The sequence below is a fragment of the Ambystoma mexicanum genome, chromosome 8, assembly GCF_040938575.1.
Source record: "Ambystoma mexicanum isolate Mex_15411 chromosome 8, UKY_AmexF1_1, whole genome shotgun sequence".
NCBI lineage: Eukaryota > Metazoa > Chordata > Amphibia > Caudata > Ambystomatidae > Ambystoma > Ambystoma mexicanum.
The window spans coordinates 1,263,499,337-1,263,521,000 of NC_090929.1; positions in this window are offsets into that span (position 1 = coordinate 1,263,499,337).

Consider the following 21,664-nt stretch of genomic DNA (forward strand, 5'->3'; position numbering starts at 1 on the left):
GGTGTTTTCTAGTGCAGCTTTTATTGCATATGGGTGCGTTTAATTAAAGTATATATTATAGAAGCTTGATTGGACACTCCTTTATTTTGGACTGTTGTATTATTGCTTTTTGGGTTGCTACTGTTTCACATTAACACCCATCCTAAGAGTATAGTCTGCTCTGGGCCCATGTTACCACAAAAGGCGAAGGAGGTATAGCTCTTAACTGTGCCTGTTTTACCTTTATGATTGGGATCTGTAAGGGATCATGAGTAAGGCTTGTACACAGTAGCATGTTAAGTGTTGATTATAAACTTTCATTTGTCACAAAATAATATGGGGGTTGGGAGAAATCCTATCTATCCCTAATCCTAAGAGGGGTTTCCCTGCCTCAACAAAACTAATGAACGTCTGTATCAGGAAGTTAAACCAAAGAGCGTCCTCCGTCCTGTGTCCAAAAACTCTAAACTGACCCTTACATGCTAAACTCAAAACAATGGGCCTCATTATAACTATGCCGGTCCGGTAACAACAGTGTCGATAAGTCTACCGGCACCGTTGTTACCGGACAGGTACAGTACGACTCTGCGACGGGTGCCATCCCGCCCGCCAGGGTCAGACCTGGCATGACGGCACCCGCCCGCGGAGTTTCACGGAAGCACCGGCACCGTTAATAACGGTGCCGGTGCTTCCGTGGCCCCATTCCCATGGAGCCCTATCGGATTTACCGGGGTCTGACTTCCCGGTCGTCAGGGTTGTAATACCCCAATGTTACTGGGAAGTCAGGCACCAGTCATTTTTTTCGAGTCTGGTGGCAACCCGCTGGTATCACCGGCAGGGTTACCGCCAGACCCTTAATGAGGCCCAATGTGTACAAGGGATATTTGTAAGCTATGCACTTGTAGCTTTCTTTCAGATTTCAAAACATAAAGTTCTAAGGTGTCAAAAACAGATGACTTGAAGTTCTATGAGAGGAAGTGCTCCTCTCTTCCCCAGTGTTTTTGCTGGTCTTTCACCGTCTGTAAATCACTTACAGAAAAAAGTCAAATATTGTTCCACTGTTTGAAAGGGCTCTCGTCGTATGTCTCTTTCTTTATACAATATTTCACATCACAGTTTCAAGGGGAACAACTTCTGCCTCGAGTTTCTCCATTTATTATGCTTCCAAAGTTTTAAGAAAAGTAAATTTTCCCTTTGTTCCTATAAGCCTTCCCTTGAGTCTCTTTTTTAAAATTGTTTTATCCTCTTTTTTTTCCCAACAAAATAGAACAGTCCTGAGATCCCCCACCCCACCCATCTGCCAGAAGTACACCCCTTAGATCCATTCCGTGCCTATCCCACATTGCACTCAAAATATGTCCATAATCCGTATACTCTGTGGACACCATTTCTTCATATAGTCCTCATGGAGATAAGTCAGCACATCATCGCAGTCCTAGTTGAAGGTGGCTTCTTCTCCCTGAAGTACATACGTTGCACATTCCATCCATAAAAACTTCTATATCTTCCGAAGCCAATCCTGATCCGTAGATATTAGTGCTTTTTTCCACCTTTTTGCCACCACTAGCCAGGCTGCTATGAGCAGGACCGTAAAACTGTGTTTCTGCCTTTTTGTATATGTCTTAGCTTTTGGGTCCCAAAGGCCACATAACCACGCCTCCATTTCTATGGAACTCAGATCCTGAAACATTACCTCCAAATGCGCCTTAACCTCAACCCAGAACGGTTGCAAAATTGGACAGGCCCACCAAGTATGTCTCCAATTCCCCTGGACTTTGCAGCCCTTCCATTAGAGAATCAATGTGGTGGGATACATAGTGTTAAGCCGCTCGGGAGTGTAATGCCATTGATACATCTCTGTATACCACATTTCCCTTATTTGGATGAAGCAGGTTAATTTTGGCATGATTCCCCAAAGCTGTTCCCATTGTTATCTTGACGTGACCTTACCTAGTGTGGTGTCCCACCTTTTTATACATTTCCATTGTATCTGGGTTTTATTGTTATTTAGAAATCTGTATAGTATCGAAACTAGTTTTCTCAAACCTGTATGGGTCATAATATATGCTTCAAAGGGCGTCAGATGTCACAGGGCCGCAGTTTTAATGCCCAAGCTGGATAGCCAATGTTTCAGTTGGATCTATCGCAATCTATCCTCATCTGTTATGGCGATATTAAGTTTACAATCCTTAAATGTTCTAATTGTTTGATCCTGGAACATGTCTCTTATTTTCTCACAGCCCACTTCCTTCCACTTTGTGAAAGCTCCTCGTTCCATACCTGGAAGGGATACAGGGTTATGAAACATCGGGAGGAATGAAGACGGGTTTAGGGAAAGGGCCCCCTCGTTCACTGCCAAGTCCCACACTTCTGTCCCTAAGCCCACTATCTTGCTGATTCGTACATTGAGTGGTCAGTATTTCCCCTCAAGCCATAATAGTCTCACCAGGGGTACACCTGCTACCACCCTTTTCTGTCTTGCCCACACCTTCTGTCTTTCCCCCGCAAACCATTCCCTTCTCAATTGTGTCACCATATAATACCTTTAAAAGTGCGAAAACGCCACCCCTCTCCTTTGTCTGGGAGCCGTCAGGGTGCTCATCGCTATCCTGCTGGGTTTGTTTTGCCATATGTAGGATGAAATGAGCTTAGTAAGGGATTTAAATAAGGTTTTCAGCACATGGAGAGGGAGTGCCTGAAAGTGATACAATATTCTGGGAAGGATCACCATTTTTATCACCGTTATCCTCCCTAGCCAAGAGACCACTAGAGGATTCTACCTCTACAGATCATTTTTAAATTTTAAGTATTTTATTGGTATTTTCTGCATATGTAAACAAACGAGGTACAATTCACATATCATACGTTGATTGCACCTCATTGATAACAAATAAACAGAACAACAAACATAACTTGTCTTCACTTGACGGGTACAGCAGATTACTTATCTTTCCTTGATACCGTGCATATGATCCGGGGTACATCTTGAAACACATAGTTCCCTCTATGGCGGTGGCTCCTTTGTCACTATGTACTATATGTGTATTAAATAGCATGCAGTCTTTCACAGGGGTTTGTCATCCGAGGGATGGAACATGTCCCAGACCAGTGACTTCCAGGATTCGTAATTGGCACTAGCATTTTCCGCTGAACTAGCAGTCGCACCACTCCACACCCTTCTTTCCAATTGTGCCCAGTGCTCAAATTTCCTATGCCAGCGTAGGTATTGGGGGCCCTTGGCCGATTTCCATGCCATTGCGATGCTTCTCTTAGCCAGTATGAACGCCATGTCCATGAATTTCATAACATGTTTATATTTACTAATTTGAGGGTACACTCCCAGCAGACATGCCTTTGGTTTCCAGGCATAGCGTGTTATTCCCGTACTTCTGCAGGCCTGTTCTATTTTCGCCCAGAATCCCTGTAGATGCGCATATCCCCAGAACATATGTAATAAATCAGCTTTCGCATCACCACACCAAGGGCACATTGGTTGTGCGCTATTGTTGAATTTAACTACCTTGTGTGGCGTCATGTAGGTGCGGTAAAAGACATTTAGTTGAATTAGTCTAAAGCGGGAGTTCGTAGACACCTCCCGGGGGTACAACAGTATACGTTCCCACTCCTTATCGCTAATGCCTTCCCCCAAGTCCGCATCCAATTGTTCCTTCAGTATCGCACTGTTAGGATTAGGTCTGTCCGCCAAATTGCCGTATATTCGAGATACTGATCTCCAGCCATCTCCCTGATTATGCATCAGGGTCAGCAGGGGATTTGTGACTGGTTCCTCAGGCCAATCCTCCCTTTTCCCTTTTGCAACACTCCTCACCCTCTGGTACCACAAAAACTGCCCCTTGGGCAGTCCTTCCTGCTCAAGCAAAGACCCAAACTCCCTGAACACACCCTCCGCGTACAGGTCACCCCAGGTATAAACACTCTAGCCTTCCCAGTGTCTAATCCTAACCAGATCCACTCTAACCCTGCAGACGTCCGCTGCTAGTTATAGTTATAGCAATCCTGCCCATCAGTGACAATGGTAATTTGGACCAAAATGTTATGGACTTTGTCAAACCTTTTACCACATTCGCTGTGTTACCCTCGTGCATTTCCTTAGGCGTGTGTTTAATGTTCACCCCCAAATACCGGAAGGAGTCTAGTCGCCATGGGAGCCCCACTTTCAGTAGATCACTTACATCCATCCCTCAGACCCACCAGTGGGAATATGCAGGACATAGTGAAGCAAATTCCGGACACTCTCGCATAGTTGTCTAGTACCTCCAATATCACTGGCGCATTGTGTTGCAGATCTTTCAGGTATAGGAGTACATCGTTCGCATAAAGCGAGATTAGGTGTCCAACTCCTCCCACCCATATGACCACCTCCAGAAACTGTTTACGAAGATAGATCGATATTGGCTATAGCGCCAGCACATACAGCATGGGCGACAACGGGCATCCCTGCCTGGTACCCCTCTGTATATCCCAAATTGATGACACTAGCCTCCCAGATTTCACCCTTGCCACCGGTGCAGCGTATAAGACCTGTACTCATTTAATAAACTGCTGACCAAACCCAAACTCTTGTAAATCTGCCAGTAACCACTCCCAATACAATGAATCGAAAGCCTTTATCGCGTCAAGCGAGACTATTGCATATTGCTCTTGGGAGTCAGTAGTCTGTGCTATGACATGCTGTAGTCGGCGCAAGTTCATAGTTGTACTGCGACCCGGAATAAAACCATTCTGGCCCCCATGTATTAGTCCACCGATCACCTTGCGTAGCCGCCCAGCCAGCATTGTTGTTAATATCTTTATGTCATAATTTAGCATGGCCAATGGCCGATAAGAATCGCAGTTATCGGTGGCTTTCCCAGGTTTAGGGATTGGGATCACTAGGGTCTCCCTTATGCTTGCCGGGAGTATCCCCTTCACATAAGCTTCCTTGAACACCTCATGCAATATTGGGATCACTACCGACGCATAGGTTTTATAGAACTCCGGTGGGAGTCTGTCGCTGCCCGGCGTTTTGCTAGTGGCTAGCGATTTGATTGCCTCCCCTATTTCCTCAGCTGATATGTCTTGGTCTAGTGCCTCACAGTGTGCTGTACCCAACCAAGGCCACCCGATTTCTTCCAGAGTGCCCAGTGTCTCCTCTGGGGAACCAGGGTTTCATGCCTGTAAAGTTGAGAATAGTATTTGGCGAATGTATCATTAATCCTCTGCTGTGTCCTGTGTAGGTTACCAGCCTCATCTTTAAGTTCTGCGGTTAAGTGTCTCGAGTGTTCCCTCTTACATAGCCATGACAATAACTTGCTCGGTTTGTCCCCATCTGCGTGTGCTCTAGTGCTTTTGACCATGTAATCAAATTTAGACAGTCTCCTCCAGGCTTCCTGGCAGCTACTCCTGGCTTCAGCCAGTTTCAGCTCCTCTTCTCCAGTTCAGCCTTGAGTGTTTTCCGGATACCACCGGCACTGGCAATGGCCTCCCCTCTCACCACCACTTTCAATGCCTCCCAAACTGTGCTCCATTCTTTCACACTGCCCACATTGCGCTCCAGATACTCCACCAACTTAACTTTGAGCCCCTCCCTCAAGACTTGATCCGTCAAAGCATCACTAGGCATACGCCACAACGATATGGGGGTCTAGGGCCCAGTAATTTCGCTCTAGTAGTAGCAGTGAGTGGTCTGAGATTGTTCTGCCCAGGTATTGCGCTGAGTTTATGCCCACGAAGAGGTAATCTATTCTAGTGTATAGACCATGGGGCGAAGAGTAGTAAAAGTAGCATTTATCCCCAGGGTGTAGTTCCCTCCATACATCCACAAGATCCAAATTATGCAACGCTGCATTAAGCGCTGAGGGTGCCAGCCCTATTATGTTCACAGGTTTATTTGTTTATTTTTATTTTATTTATTTGGTAATGCGCTCCGAGCCCGTGGGCATCTAGGCGCAGCAGTACAAGAGGACTCGAAACTTAGTTACAAAGCCTGACACAGACTAACACAGCAAAACAGTGGTCACATACAGTGGGTGGTACAATGCATATAGAATAACAAGGGTTAAGCATATAAGAGTAACATTTTAGCAGGTTGTGTCGTTACCGCTAGGGTGAGGGTCGTTGTATGTCATTGTTGTGCAGCCATTTGAGAGCGTAGGACCTGAATCTTGTGTAGGGTAAGGGGCATCTAAGGTCAGAAGGGAGTATGTTCCATGCTTGTGCAGCTCTAACTGGGAAGCTAGCACCGCCCGCTGTGGTAAGTTTGAATCTGGGGACTTCCAGTAGGAAGGTGTTGGCAGATCTCGTCAGTCGGTTAGATGGTCTCCAGTTGATTCTTTCCGCTAGGTAGGAGGGTGCTTGATTGTTGAGGCATTTAGAAGTGAGGGAAATAGTTTTAAGTAGGATTCTGTCCTTTATTTTTAGCCAATGGGCTTCTGTCCGGTGTTTGGAGATATGTTCCCTGCATGGGATGTTCAGTGCTGCTCTAAGAGCGTTATTTTGTAATCTCTGGAGTTTACCGACTTGTTGGCACCTGAGTATAAGGCGTTGCAATAGTCCAGTCTGGACATGGCAAGGGCATTGGCCAAGGTGAGGCAGCTGGTACTGGACAGGAAGGGTCTAGCGGCCCGGATGAGTTTACACGTGTAGGTGGTTGAGGAGGCAAGGGAGTTCACTTGCTTTTTGAGGGTGAGAGCTGAGTCGAGGTAAAAACCCAGGGTTTTGACCTCACGCATAACCTTGATAGTGTTGTTATCAATGTTAAATGAGGTATAGTCCGGGGTGAGTTTGGATAATTTGTGGTCTGAGCCAAGGAGCAGGATTTCAGTTTTATCGTCGTTCAGGCAGAGGCCATGTGTGGCCATCCATGCTTGAATGAGGATGTACATTTTATTCACCAGAGCCAAGTCCACTTCATAGTTGCCCGAAAGGGGTATGAGGATCTGGGTGTCATCTGCGTAATTAGTGTAGGTGACGCCCAGTCTGTCCAACTTGTCGAACAATGGCTTGGTGAAGATATTGTACATAGTGGGTGAGACACAGGAGCCCTGTGGGACTCCACATGTGATTTGGATAGGGTCAGCCCACGTGGAAGAGGAGAACACTCTCATAGTCCGGTTAGCTAGAAAGGATTGGACCCAGGCTATAGCGTCTCCTGTGAAGTTGGCAGCCAACTTGAGGTGGTTGCATAAGACTGCATGGTCCACCAGATCAAAAGCTGCTGACAAGTCCAGTAGGAGTAGCAACGCTGTTTTCCCATTATCCTTAAATTCCTCCATTTTGGTTTTGAGATCTAGCAAGGCTGTTTCCGTGCCATGGAGGGGGCGGAAGCCCGATTGGCGCGAGCCTAGGAGATGATTGGCTTCAAGGTACTCTTGAATTTGGAGATAGGCTACTCTGTCGATAATTTTTAGTAGGAAGGGTACCGTGGTGATGGGCCTATAGTTGGTCGGGATAGATGGATCGAGGGTTTGTTTTTTGAGAAGGGGGAGGACCCAGGATTCTTTTAAATTGGCAGGCACTGTGTTGGATTTGAAGGATGAGTTGATAAGCTTCGAGATGAAAGGGGCTAAGTCTCTGGCAGCGTCCTTTATTATTTGAGCTGGGCAGCTGTCGCCCTTACAGTTAGAGGGCTTCAGTGAGAGGATAACCTTTTCAGTGTCAGTGATGGAGATGGGTTTAAAGCTGAAAGGGGGGATAGTGATAGGTTCAGTTGCTGGAGGCACTTGTTGATCAGTAGGAGAGAGGGTGTCTTTTTTATTCCTTATTTTAAGTTGGAGGGTGGAGATTTTGTTAGATAGGGCGTTCTGTATATTAGTGCACCATATCTTGTCCTTTGAGACCGTGTCAGGTGGTTGGATGGGGGATTCCATTTCCCGGAGGATGGCAAATAGTTCCTTGGTATTCGATTTGGCTTTAGTAATTCTGTCATTGAATACGTTTTTTTTAGAATTGATAATTTCAGACTTGTAATGTTTTGTAGCTTGGGTTAGCTTGGCTTTGTTGTCGTTGGTGGGCGAATTACGCCAGATAGTTTGAAGTTTTCGTTTCTGTTTTCTAAGGTCCTTAAGCTGGGGGGTGAACCAGGCATTAAGGTGGGCTTCTTGCTTAGCTTTGCGTAGTTTTGCAGGTGCAATGGTGTCTAGTGCGTGAGACATAGCTTTGTTAAAGGTGTCTACTAGTGTGTCTGGGTCGGTGTTGTCCTTCAGGCCGTTAATAGTGGGCAGGAGGAGGGGGATAAGTTTTTCTGTAGTAATATCTTTTTTACTTCTGGTAGGGAGTGGTGGTATCATTTTGATAGTTTTGGGGCTGGGGAGGTCAAGTGTGGCAGTGAAGTTTATTAGAAAGTGGTCAGTCCATATTTGAGGGGTGATGGCAGTGATAACTATGTTACAGTTGAGTTCTGAGACCCAATCAAGGGTTCTGCCTTTAGCATGTGTAGGGGAGAGAACTTTTTGGGTAAGGCCTTGGACATTTAGGATAGATGTTATAGAGAGGGCATTTTTATTGCCAGGCTCATTGAAACCGATATTGAAGTCGCCCATCAGCAGCGTTTGCGAGTGTTTTTGGGTATTGTTCGCTATGAGGGTAGTAAGGTCATCTTCAAAGGTTCCCAGGGGACCTGGGGGCCTGTAGATCAGGAGAATGGCTAGCGTGCGGTTGTTGGAGAGTTGTATTTTTGCTGAGAGTACTTTGCAGGAAGCACAGGGGTGTGAGGTGGTGAGTCGGATCGGCAAGGTGGTTTTCGCGATGATTGCTAAGAACCGCCTTTGGCATTGGGTCTGTCTACTCTGTGGATCTGGTAGTTGTCAGGTATGGCTAACATCAGTGAGGGTCCTGCTGCCTCATGGAGCCAGGTTTCAGTTATGGCAAGGAAGTCAATGCTACTGTTGTTTAGTATGTCAGCAATTTCAATTGCATGAGCTACCATGGATCTGGCGTTGATAAGGGATCCAGTAAGAGTTAGGGTGTTGTTGGGAGGTGGATGACTTGCAAGTGTATCTGTGTGCTTATTTTGACTCCGGCGTTTCTTTTGGGGGTGGTGAATAGGAGTAGGGGTTGGAGTTATAGGTGTCATAGCTAAGGTTTGCTTATCCAAGTGTGTCTGTATAGTTGGGAATCTAGCAGTATTGATTGTACTGTTTCTTTTAGGTTCGTATATGCAGGGTAGCCTAGCCCTGAGTCGCAGGTTTCTATCTGTGGGGGGGCGAGAGCTAAGGGAAGCAAAGGTCATGATTGTAGCTAATAGGGTCAGGGAGGTCAAGTTTCTGCACATGGTAGTTGGTGTGGTCCGCTGGTGCAATTCTTCCCTTGTTTCGCTAAGATGTCTGGTTAGGTGACGCAAAGTGTAGTGCAAGTGGCTAGTTGAAGCTGGGGCTACGCCTAGCGATAAAGGGCATGATATTCACGAAACACAGTATGGGCTAGAGTGCATGGTCTGTTAATGATGATAGGGCACTACAAATCAAGGTGGACCGTTAGCGACCATAAGGCACAACACAGTTAAAGTAGTCCGTTAGCGACCGTAGGGCACAACACAGTTAAAGTGGTCCGTTAGCGACCATAAGGCACAACACAGTTAAAGTGGTACGTTAGCGATCGTAGGGCGCAACACAGTTAAAGTGGTCCGTTAGCGACCATAAGGCACAACACAGTTAAGGTGGTACGTTAGCGACCATAAGGCACAACACAGTTAAAGTGGTACGTTAGCGATCGTAGGGCGCAACACAGTTAAAGTGGTCCGTTAGCGACCATAAGGCACAACACAGTTAAAGTGGTACGTTAACAACCGTAGGGCACGACACACTGAGGTGAGCCATGAACACCTGGGTATAAGTAGTGGGAGTAATCTATCCAAACCCAAGTCTCTGACACAATTAAAATCACCACCCCAGCTCAGAAAGCTTTTCCGGTATGGTGCTATTTTAGCACATAGCGTGTGCAGGTGTGACGGAATTGCATGGTAGGGAAATAGGAGTTAACTATACATTCTTCCACATGCTCTATGTGGCCCCTAAGGAATAAGTACCTCCCGTCTGTGTCCGCCTCCACCCCCAGCAAATGAAACGGGAGAGCAGGGTTAATCCACGTGTATACCCCTCTGGCATATTTGGAGTAAGCCACCCCATAACCCTGTCCCCCCACCATTCCTTCACTTTTGCCATTTCACCCTTCGTGAGGTGGGTTTCTTGTATTAATGCAATGGCCACCTTTTTCCCTATTGAGGAAGGATCTCACACGTTTTCTGCGCAAGTATGTACCCATCCCCCTCACATTCCACGTTAATACTTTAATGTTGGATGCCATGGCCATATGGCGCAACACCTTTCCTCCACCTAGTGACCTGCATCCAGCCACACCCTACCCTCCCAGCCGCCCCACTACCCCACCTTGACTTCCTTACCCCTCCCCTTTGATCTGCACTATGTACTAGACATTCCTTTTCAGTTACCCTTTTGTGTGATGAACATAACAACATCAAAACAACAAATAAAACAAAACATTTGCACCCAGCGGCTGCTCCCTCCCTGAAGCACTCGGGCACTCCCACACCCTTGTAGCCCATCCAGGCCATAGCATGCAAAAAATAGGTGTTAACAACAGGCCAACACCAACTCGTGTATGGGGTAGACCTTCAAGCCCTAGACCGGTAGCTAAACGTTGCTCCTGACTAGAATATGATCAGCCGAAGCAGTTCCACCCATCAACTGTCCAAACACAGCAACCAATGGCAACAATGTCTACAACTACAGGTACCCCCATGCCCACCTTTTGCCTGGGACAGTACTTTCTTCATATGACAGTCTCTTCGCCACCATCCAGGTTATTGTGTTCCATGCACATAGTGGCCGCTACTAGGGTCTCAAGGAAGATCACCCTACCTTTGTAGATCACCTTGAGTCTGACGGATACATAAGCATGTACTTAATATTCAGATAATTTGCTCTATATGTTTGATCTAGTGAATTTGTCAAAACTCCTAAGTAGGTTATACCCATCTCTGCCACTTTTAGCTGAGAGGGAGCTCTCAACTTCTCCAAATCAACAGGGTTGACCGATAAATTCAATATTTCAGTTTTCTGCCTATACATTTTTAGAGTGTAACCGCACCAAATTCCTCTAGTTCTGCCTACAGTGACGGTATTGACTTTTCTAAATCTGCTTCGGGAGGAATGAAGACGGGCTTAGGGAAAGGGCCCCCTCGTTCACTGCCAAGTCCCACACTTCTGACCCTAAGCCCACTATCTTGCTGATTCGTACATTGGGTGGTCGGTATTTCCCCTCAAGCCATAATAGTCTCACCAGGGGTACACCTGCTACCACCCTTTTCTGTCTTGCCCACACCTTCTGTCTTTCCCCCGCAAACCATTCCCTTATTATTATTATTATCTCAATTGTGTCACCATATAATACCTTTAAAAGTGCGAAAACGCCACCCCTCTCCTTTGTCTGGGAGCCGTCAGGGTGCTCATCGCTATCCTGCTGGGTTTGTTTTGCCATATGTAGGACAAAATGAGCTTAGTAAGGGTTTTAAATAAGGTTTTCAGCACATGGAGAGGGAGTGCCTGAAAGTGATACAATATTCTGGGAAGGATCACCATTTTTATTACTGTTATCCTCCCTAGCCAAGAGACCACTAGAGGGTTCCACCTCTACAGATCATTTTTAAATTTTAAGTATTTTATTGGTATTTTCTGCATATGTAAACAAACGAGGTACAATTCACATATCATACGTTGATTGCACCTCATTGATAACAAATAAACAGAACAACAAACATAACTTGTCTTCACTTGACGGGTACAGCAGATTACTTATCTTTCCTTGATACCGTGCATATGATCCGGGGTACATCTTCAAACACATAGTTCCCTCTATAGCGGTGGCTTCTTTGTCACTATGTACGATTTGTGTATTAAATAACATGCAGTCTTTCACAGGGGTTTGTCATCCGAGGGATGGAACATGTCCCAGACCAGTGACTTCCAGGATTCGTAATTGGCACTAGCATTTTCCGCTGAACTAGCAGTCGCACCACTCCACACCCTTGTTTCCAATTGTGCCCAGTGCTCAAATTTCCTATGCCAGCGTAGGTATTGGGGGCCCTTGGCCGATTTCCATGCCATTGCAATGCTTCTCTTAGCCAGTATGAACGCCATGTCCATGAATTTCATAACATGTTTATATTTACTAATTCGAGGGTATGCTCCCAGCAGACATGCCTTTGGTTTCCAGGCATAGCGTGTTATTCCCGTACTTCTGCAGGCCTGTTCTATTTTCGCCCAGAATCCCTGTAGATGCGCATATCCCCAGAACATATGTAATAAATCAGCTTTCGCATCACCACACCAAGGGCACATTGGTTGTGCGCTATTGTTGAATTTACCTTGTGTGGCGTCATGTAGGTGCGGTAAAGGACATTTAGTTGAATTAGTCTAAAGCGGGAGTTCCTACACACCTCCCGGGGGTACAGCAGTATACGTTCCCACTCCTTATCGCTAATGCTTTCCCCCAAGTCCGCATCCAATTGTTCCTTCAGTATCGCACTGTTAGGATTAGGTCTGTCCGCCAAATTGCTGTATATTCGAGATACTGATCTCCAGCCATCTCCCTGATTATGCATCAGGGTCAGCAGGGGATTTGTGACTGGTTCCTCAGGCCAATCCTCCCTTTTCCCTTTTGCAACACTCCTCACCCTCTGGTACCACAAAAACTGCCCCTTGGGCAGTCCTTCCTGCTCAAGCAAAGACCCAAACTCCCTGAACACACCCTCCGCGTACAGGTCACCCCAGGTATAAACACCCTAGCCTTCCCAGTGTCTAATCCTAACCAGATCCCCTCTAACCCTGCAGACGTCAGCTGCTATTGGAGTCTCAGGCGAGTATGGATGCTACAATTTCAGCAATTTCAGGTTCCTATGCCATATTTGTCAAGCTAGTGTCACGAACATGGGCGTACTACCCATGCAACTCAGTGGTAACCATAAAATCTCTTTAAGTTGTGCCGGGGCAACTAATCACTGCAGCAATATTGATTCCGAAGTAGTCTCATCTGAGAGCCACTTAACTACGTGGCTAAATTGTGCCGCCAGATAGTACGTTTCCAGGTCTGGTAACTGCATCCACCCCTCCCTGTGGGGCAGGCATAAAGTCGCTAGCGCAAATCTATGACGGGCCGATCCCCATAGGAATTCCCTTAACAGTACTTGAAACACTCGAAAGAAGGAGGCCGGAATGTAATATTGGACATTATTAAAAAAAATACCAAAATCTTGGCAGGATTATCATTTTAGTTATAGCAATCCTGCCCATCAGTGACAATGGTAATTTGGACCAAAATGTTATGGACTTTGTCAAACCTTTTACCACATTCGCTGTGTTACCCCCGTGCATTTCCTTAGGCGTGTGTTTAATGTTCACCCCCAAATACCGGAAGGAGTCTAGTTGCCATGGGAGCCCCACTTTCAGTAGATCACTTATATCCATCCCTCAGACCCACCAGTGGGAATATGCAGGACATAGTGAAGCAAATTCCGGACACTCTCGCATAGTTGTCTAGTACCTCCAATATCACTGGCGTATTGTGTTGCAGATCTTTCAGGTATAGGAGTACATTGTTCGCATAAAGCGAGATTAGGTGTCCAACTCCTCCCACCCATATGACCACCTCCAAAAACTGTTTACGAAGATAGATCAATATTGGCTATAGCGCCAGCACATACAGCATGGGTGACAACGGGCATCCCTGCCTGGTACCCCTCTGTATATCCCAAATTGATGACACTAGCCTCCCAGATTTCACCCTTGCCACCGGTGCAGCGTATAAGACCTGTACTCATTTAATAAACTGCTGACCAAACCCAAACTCTTGTAAAACTGCCAGTAACCACTCCCAATACAATGAATCGAAAGCCTTTATCGCGTCAAGCGAGACTATTGCATATTGCTCTTGGGAGTCAGTAGTCTGTGCTATGACATGCTGTAGTCGGCGCAAGTTCATAGTTGTACTGCGACCCGGAATAAAACCATTCTGGCCCCCATGTATTAGTCCACTGATTGCCTTGCGTAGGCGCCCAGCCAGCATTGTTGTTAATATCTTTATGTCATAATTTAGCTTGGCCAATGGCCGATAAGAATCTCAGTTATCGGTGGTTTTCCCAGGTTTAGGGATTGGGACCACTAGGGTCTCCCTTATGCTTGCCGGGAGTATCCCCTTCACATAAGCTTCCTTGAACACCTCGTGCAATATTGGGATCACTACCGACGCATAGGTTTTATAGAACTCCGGTGGGAGTCCGTCGCTGCCCGGCGTTTTGCTAGTGGCTAGCGATTTGATTGCCTCCCCTATTTCCTCAGCTAATATGTCTTGGTCTAGTGCCTCACAGTGTGCTCTACCCAACCAAGGCCACCCGATTTCTTCCAGAGTGCCCAGTGTCTCCTCTGGGGAACCAGGGTTTCATGCCTGTAAAGTTGGGAATAGTATTTGGCGAATGTATCATTAATCCCCTGCTGTGTCCTGTGTAGGTTACCAGCCTCATCTTTAAGTTCTGCGGTTAAGTGTCTCGAGTGTTCCCTCTTACATAGCCATGACAATAACTTGCTCGGTTTGTCCCCCTCTGCGTGTGCTCTAGTGCTTTTGACCGTGTAATCAAATTTAGACAGTCTCCTCCAGGCTTCCTGGCAGCTATTCCTGGCTTCAGCCAGTTTCAGCTCCTCAGTTCGGTGTCCCAACGTTCAGGCTTCCGTTTGTCGAATGTCCTCTTCTAACTTCTCCAGTTCAGCCTTGAGTGTTTTCCGGATACCACCCGCACTGGCAATGGCCTCCCCTCTCACCACCACTTTCATTGCCTCCCATACTGTACTCCATTCTTTCACACTGCCCACATTGCGCTCCAGATACTCCACCAACTTAACTTCGAGCCCCTCCCTGAAGACTTGATCCGTCAAAGCATCACTAGGCATACGCCACAACGATATGGGGGGTCTAGGGCCCAGTAATTTCCGCTCTAGTAGTAGCAGTGAGTGGTCTGAGATTGTTCTGCCCAGGTATTGCACTGAGTTTATGCCCACAAAGAGGTAATCTATTCTAGTGTATAGACCATGGGGCGAAGAGTAGTAAAAGTAGCATTTATCCCCAGGGTGTAGTTCCCTCCATACATCCACAAGATCCAAATTATGCAACGCTGCATTAAGCGCTGAGGGTGCCGGCCCAATTATGTTCACAGGTGGGAGTAATGTATCCAAACCCAAGTCTCTGACACAATTAAAATCACCACCCCAGCTCAGAAAGCTTTACCCGTATGGTGCTATTTTAGCACATAGCGTGTGCAGGTGTGATGGAATTCCATGGTTAGGGAAATAGGAGTTAAATATACATTCGTCCACATGCTCTATGTGGCCCCTAAGGAATAAGTACCTCCCGTCTGTGTCCGCCTCCACCCCCAGCAAATGAAACGGGAGAGCAGGGCTAATCCACGTGTATACCCCTCTGGCATATTTGGAGTAAGCCACCCCATAACCCTATCCCCCCACCGTTCCTTCACTTTTGTCATTTCACCCTTCGTGACGTGGGTTTCTTGTATTAATGCAATGGCCACCTTTTTCCCTATTGAGGAAGGATCTCACACGTTTTCTGCGCAAGTATGTGCCCCCCCCCCTCACATTCCACGTTAATACTTTAATGTTGGATGCCATGACCACATGGCGCAACACCTTTCCTCCACCTAGTGACCTGAATCCAGCCACACCCTACCCTCCCAGCCGCCCCACTACTCCACCTTGACTTCCTTACCCCTCCCCTTTGATCTGCACTATGTACTAGACATTCCTTTTCAGTTACCCTTTTGTGTGAAGAACATAACAACATCAAAACAACAAATAAAACAAAACATTTGCACCCAGCGGCTGCTCCCTCCCTGAAGCGCTCGGGCACCCCCGCACCCTTGTAGCCCATCCAGGCCATAGCATGCGAAAAAATAGGTGTTAACAACAGGCCAACACCAACTCATGTATGGGGTAGACCTTCAAGCCCTAGACCGGTAGCTAAATGTCGCTCCCGACTAGTATGTGATCAGCCGAAGCAGTTCCACCCATCAACTGTCCAAACACAGCAACCAATGGCAACAATGTCTACAACTACAGGTACCCCCATGCCCACCTTTTGCCTGGGACAGTACTTTCTTCATATGACAGTCTCTTCGCCACCATCCAGGTTATTGTGTTCCATGCACATAGTGGCCGCTACCGGGGTCTCAAGGAAGATCACCCTACCTTTGTAGATCACCTTGAGTCTGACGGATACATAAGCATGTACTTAATATTCAGATAATTTGCACTATATGTTTGATCTAGTGAATTTGTCAGAACTCCTAAGTAGGTTATACCCATCTCTGCCACTTTTAGCTGAGAGGGAGCTCTCAACTTCTCCAAATCAACAGGGTTGACCGATAAATTAAATATTTCAGTTTTCTGCCTATACATTTTTAGAGTGTAACCGCACCAAATTCCTCTAGTTCCGCCTGCAGTGACGGTATTGACTTTTCTAAATCTGCTATTGCAATTAGCATATCGTCTGCGAATGCCATCACTTTATGCTCTTCCTCGGCCATGTCTATACCTTTAATCGATTCCATATCCCGAATCCTCGCTAGAAGAGATTCCAAATATATAGCATATAAAAAGGGGTCTGGGGGCATCTTTGTTTCGTGCCACGGGTCACAGCTATTTTGTTAGATAGAGATCTGTTAATTGCCAATCGAATCAGAGGAGCCTGGTAATTAGCTCGGACCATACGCAAAAACTCTAATCCAAACCCCATGTTTTCCATAGTTCCAAATAATAGTGACCACTCGACTCTATCAAATGCTTTTTCTGCGTCTAGCAAAATCAATAAAGCCAGTCTCTGTGTAATGGCCGTTTTTTCTATCAGATGGCAAACCCTGCAAATATTATTGCTAGTCTGTCTCCTAGGTAAAAACCGTGATTGGTCTGGCCCTATAAGTGTAGACAGGAGGCCCATCAGTCGATTCGCCAGTATTTTGGTATACATTTTGGCATATCAGCGCTATAGGGCTGTACAAGCCCGGAAGTGTCGGGTCTTTACCTGGTTTTGGAAGCACAATCATCCAGGCCTCATTCAATGCGTCCGTGATCGTACCCTTGTGTCTGAATGAGTTAAATAGGTCAGTCAGTCCTGGAGCTAACGTGTCTAGGAATTATTTATAGAAAATCACTGGGTATCCATCCGGGCCCAGCGCCTTATTTCTCAGAAGCATCCAAATAACCTTCCTCACCTCTTCCTCATGTATATCCTCTTCTAATCTCTTGCTATCTTTCTGGGTGATTCATGGCAACTGGACCTTTTATTCAAATATGTTTCTCCCCCCTCCCCTCGGATGTTTAAAGAACGCATAATAGTCCTGGAATATAACCAAGGTGGTTTCATTAGTCATCGTTATCCACCCATCATTCTTTTTTAACTTCAAGATTGTACGTGTGCAAATTTCCCCTTTTAGCTGTCTAGCTAACAACTTATCTGCCTTGTTCGCTTTTATGTAATATGTTTTATGTAATAATATTGCCTTGTAAACAGTGGGCTTTTTCGACTTGCTTCATGTGAAAAACCTCCAGGTGACCCTGTGCGTGTTTCAGTGCCCTTTGCAGAGTCATGTTAGGGCCTTTCTTCATTTCCTCCTGTATCTCTTTCACTTTATCCATTAGTTCCGCCTCTTGTGATTGATCTTCTTTGTTTATCCCTTGCCGCTTTTATCGCTATGAGATTCCCATGCATTACTGCCTTGAAGGCATCCCACACAACTTCCTGGGCCATTCCCTGGGTCTCATTCTCAGCAAAATATGTATCGATTTTGTCATTTAATGTTCCTGCTAAAACCGGATCTTGTAATGTCCACCTCCAGGGGTCCCCCGCTATGTTCGCTATTGCTATCTGCATTAGCAGTGCGGCATGGTCTGATAGGGAGATAACTCCCAGTTCCATCTGTTTGACGCTCCCCATCAATCGTGTGGATACCCATATATAGTCTAGTCTGGACTCGGATAAGGTTACGTAGGAGTAAAACGTGCATCCCTTGTCTTGTCCTTTTATCTCTCGCCGTGTGTCATGCAGAGCTAGTGTAGTGATTTTTTGCTTCAGCGCTTTGGATGGCAGCTTTATATATATGTAGGGCATTCCATATTTTGGGTGCTATGTGGGTAAAACCAATACCTCCGGCGTTTGCTCTTTTGATAGAGGGCACGCAGAGTTGGTTGGCGTGGTGACTTCTTTTAGGGCACGTCAAAGTGTTTCTGGATATGGTTTCTGATAGCTAGGAGAGGGCAGATAGATTGATTCATTTGTGCATTAGAGTGAGGATCTTGAAGTTGACCCTTTCCTTTACTGGGAGCCAGTGGGCGGCTCGCCTGGCCTGGGAGATGTGATCTCTTTTGGGGATGCAGAGGGCTGCGCAGAGCGCATTGTTTTGTACTGTTTGGAGCCTATTGAGTTTTGTTGCTGAGGTGCCTGCAAGGAGGGCATTACAATAATCAGGTTTCGCTCCTATTGTGGCACGGGTGATGAAGAGGCAGTTGTGGGTGATTAGAAATGGTTTTATGGCATTTATAAGTTTGGTGGTGTCAGCAGAGGCAGAGGCAATGGCGCTAACATGTCTCGACATTGAAACAGTTGATTCGAGATAGACGCTAAGGGTCTTTACTGAGGTGGAGACAGGTATGTTAGTGTGGTCGATGGTAAAGTTGTTATATTTCTGGTTGAGTTTAGGCAGTATTTCCTTGGGACCTAAGAGGATAATCTTGGTTTTGTCCCCATTTAGACAGAGACCATTGGTTGCCATCCAGGTTTGTATGGTGGTGTACATTTTCAAGAGTGCTGCTGCGTCTATGTGGTATGAGCCAGTGAGAGGGAGGAGGACTTGGGTATCGTCGGCATAGTTCGTGTAGGCTATGCTGAGAGAATCCAACATTTCAAAAAGTGGCTTCGTAAATAGGTTGTAGTGGGTAGGTGCAGTACATGATCCTTGGGGCACTCCACAATGGATGGTAGTGGGAGTTACGTTGGCCTGATCAGAGTAGACCTTCATGGCCCTCCCCTCTAGGAAGGAGGTTATCCATGAAGTTGCTTTATTAGAGAAGGGGGCTGCATTGGTGAGATGGGAGGTCAGGATGTCGTGATCAACAAGATCAAACACAGCGGACAGATCTAAGAGAAGTAAGAAGGTGGGTCTGCCCTTATCCATAATTTTGGTGATTTGGTTTTTTTAAATCTAAGAGGGCGGTTTCTGTGCCGTGGCCTTTGCAGAAACCTGATTGTCTCTTGCCTAGGATAGAGTTAGATTCAAGATAGTGTTGGATTTGGTTGTGGGCAGCTTTGTTTAAGATTTTGAGGAGGAAGGGGACTGTGGTGATAGGTTTGTAGTTGTTTGGGGATGAGGGATCTAAGGAAGGTTTCTTTATGAGCGGGCAGACCCATGCTTCTTTTAGACTTTGTGGAACTATTCCTGAGGCGAATGAAGCATTGATGAATGCTGTGATAATGGGGGTCAGAGCGTCTGAGCATTCTTTGATGATGGCCGGAGGGCAGATGTCCCCTTTACATGTGGAGGGTTTGATGTGTTGGAGGAGATCAGCAACTTTTCGGTGACGTCTCTGAATGAGAAGAGAGGGGTATCGGGAAGGGGAGAGGGGGTGGTGGAGGCGTCTTGTCCTGTTTAGGTAGTGATTTGCGCTGTGATTGGACCTACCATGTTAAAATCTCCTGCTAATATTATGTCCCCTTTAGCAAATCCCTCCAATTGTAAAAACACCACTCTTAAGAATCCTTCTTGTCCAGTGTTGGGAGCATATACGTTTGCCAAGTGTACGTTTGGGGCCAAGTGTTATGTTGAGAAAAAACAATCACCCTGCCACGTCCATTCTATTGTCCAGGACCTGTACCACTAATCTATAACTAATCACAATAAGCACCCCTGCCGTTTTGTCTACAGCATTAGCCTGATATAGTTTGGAGTAAACTTTAAGCCTGAGTTTACCTTTATCCATTTTTCAGATGTGAGTCTCTTGGTACATTAGGATATCAGGTTTCACCCCTGTCCCATATCTCTCTAACTTCTTCCTCTTAACTGGTGTGTTCATGCCTCTCACATCCCTCCCTCATTAACACCCCTAAACCAACCTACTACCCTCCCCCAGTATTCCCCCCACCTCTAACCTTCCCTTTCCATGAGGAGAACCAAAGTTCCTATGAATGACCGGACGAAATGTCCAACGCCGTTCGCCCTCTCCCAAACCCAGGGTCATGTCATGGTGAGTCCTAAACCGCACTCTAGGATTCCAACCAGCCAGCTTCTGCGCTGTGTCCCCCATGGGCCACCATCTTACTTGATACGTGTGTCACCTTGTTCCGTGAAAGTCTCAGTTATCTGCCTGGGCCTCTGGTATTCCGAATAGCAATTCCCTTCCAAGGCCTTCCCTTCCCGTTGTCCTTGCTCGTCACCGTCTTCCATCCACAAGGCTTCCTGCCCCGTCTTTCCAGTCTGTCAGATTTCTAATGCTATCCTAACTGCCGATGTCCCTATCCTGTATTTGCAAGATATGATATTCCTCCTCACAGGTTGTGATCTTGTGCTGCCTGCCCTCCCATTTTAAGAGCAGTCCGAATGGAAACATCCATTTATATCTGATTTGTTTTGGGCTAAGAATCTCACCACAGGGCCGATGGCCCTTCTCTTTTGAAGCTTTGTCTGTGCCAAATCTTGGTATAACTGGACTTCACTGCCGTTAACCTTAATCAGGCCTGAGGTTCGCGCTGCCTTTAGTATGGATTGTTTCTAGCAAAATTAAGTAATTGCTGTCAGCACGTCACTAGGTCGCGTGCCCAGGTCTGCTCTTCTTCGGCCAACTCTGTGTACTTGATCCAATTGGACCGTCTCCTCTTTGTCCCTTGAGAGAATGTTCACAAATAGACGCTGCACTGTAGCCGTCAGGTCTTTATGATCAATGAATTCCGATACGCTTTTAATTTGTATGTTGGATCTTCGTGATCGATTTTCTAGATCCTTGCACTGAATTTCAAAATTGTGTAAGAGGCGAGAGAGGTGTTCCAGGGCGTCATCGTTTTTTTTTCGATTAATCTGCTATATCCTGTAGTGCTCTGTCGTGTCAACCCTTTCTTCCAATTTCACAACATCTGTCTTCAACTCCTGCAAGGATTGTCTCATTTCAGCTTTCAATCGGGCAAATTGGGATTGGATAGTTATCATTAATTGGTCCTGGAATTCTTTTAAGCACTGCTGTAGATCTTCTTTGCACATTGCCATGGCAAGTACTCCTGGAGTCAACTGCAATGGTATGTCCTGATCCTCCTTGCCTCGTGCCACCTGAGGCGATGTCTCCGTCCAACACCATTTTTTTATGCTCCTATCCTTGTTTTTCGTTGGGGGTTTCTGCCCTGCCGTCGCTGCCTTCTGCTTACTTTTGGACATTGTGAGCATTTATTTGTGCTCGGACAATGTGTTTCCTGATATACACTATATCCGTTGGATGCACCACTTCTTCCTTTTCCTTAAGTTTGGTAGCCCCCAGGGAACGTGAAGGAGAGCAGGGTTTAAGCTTCCCTCACCTTTGTTTCCCGCCTACAAGACCATCCGTGCCTCCAACACCCCGGTGTTGCTGCTCCG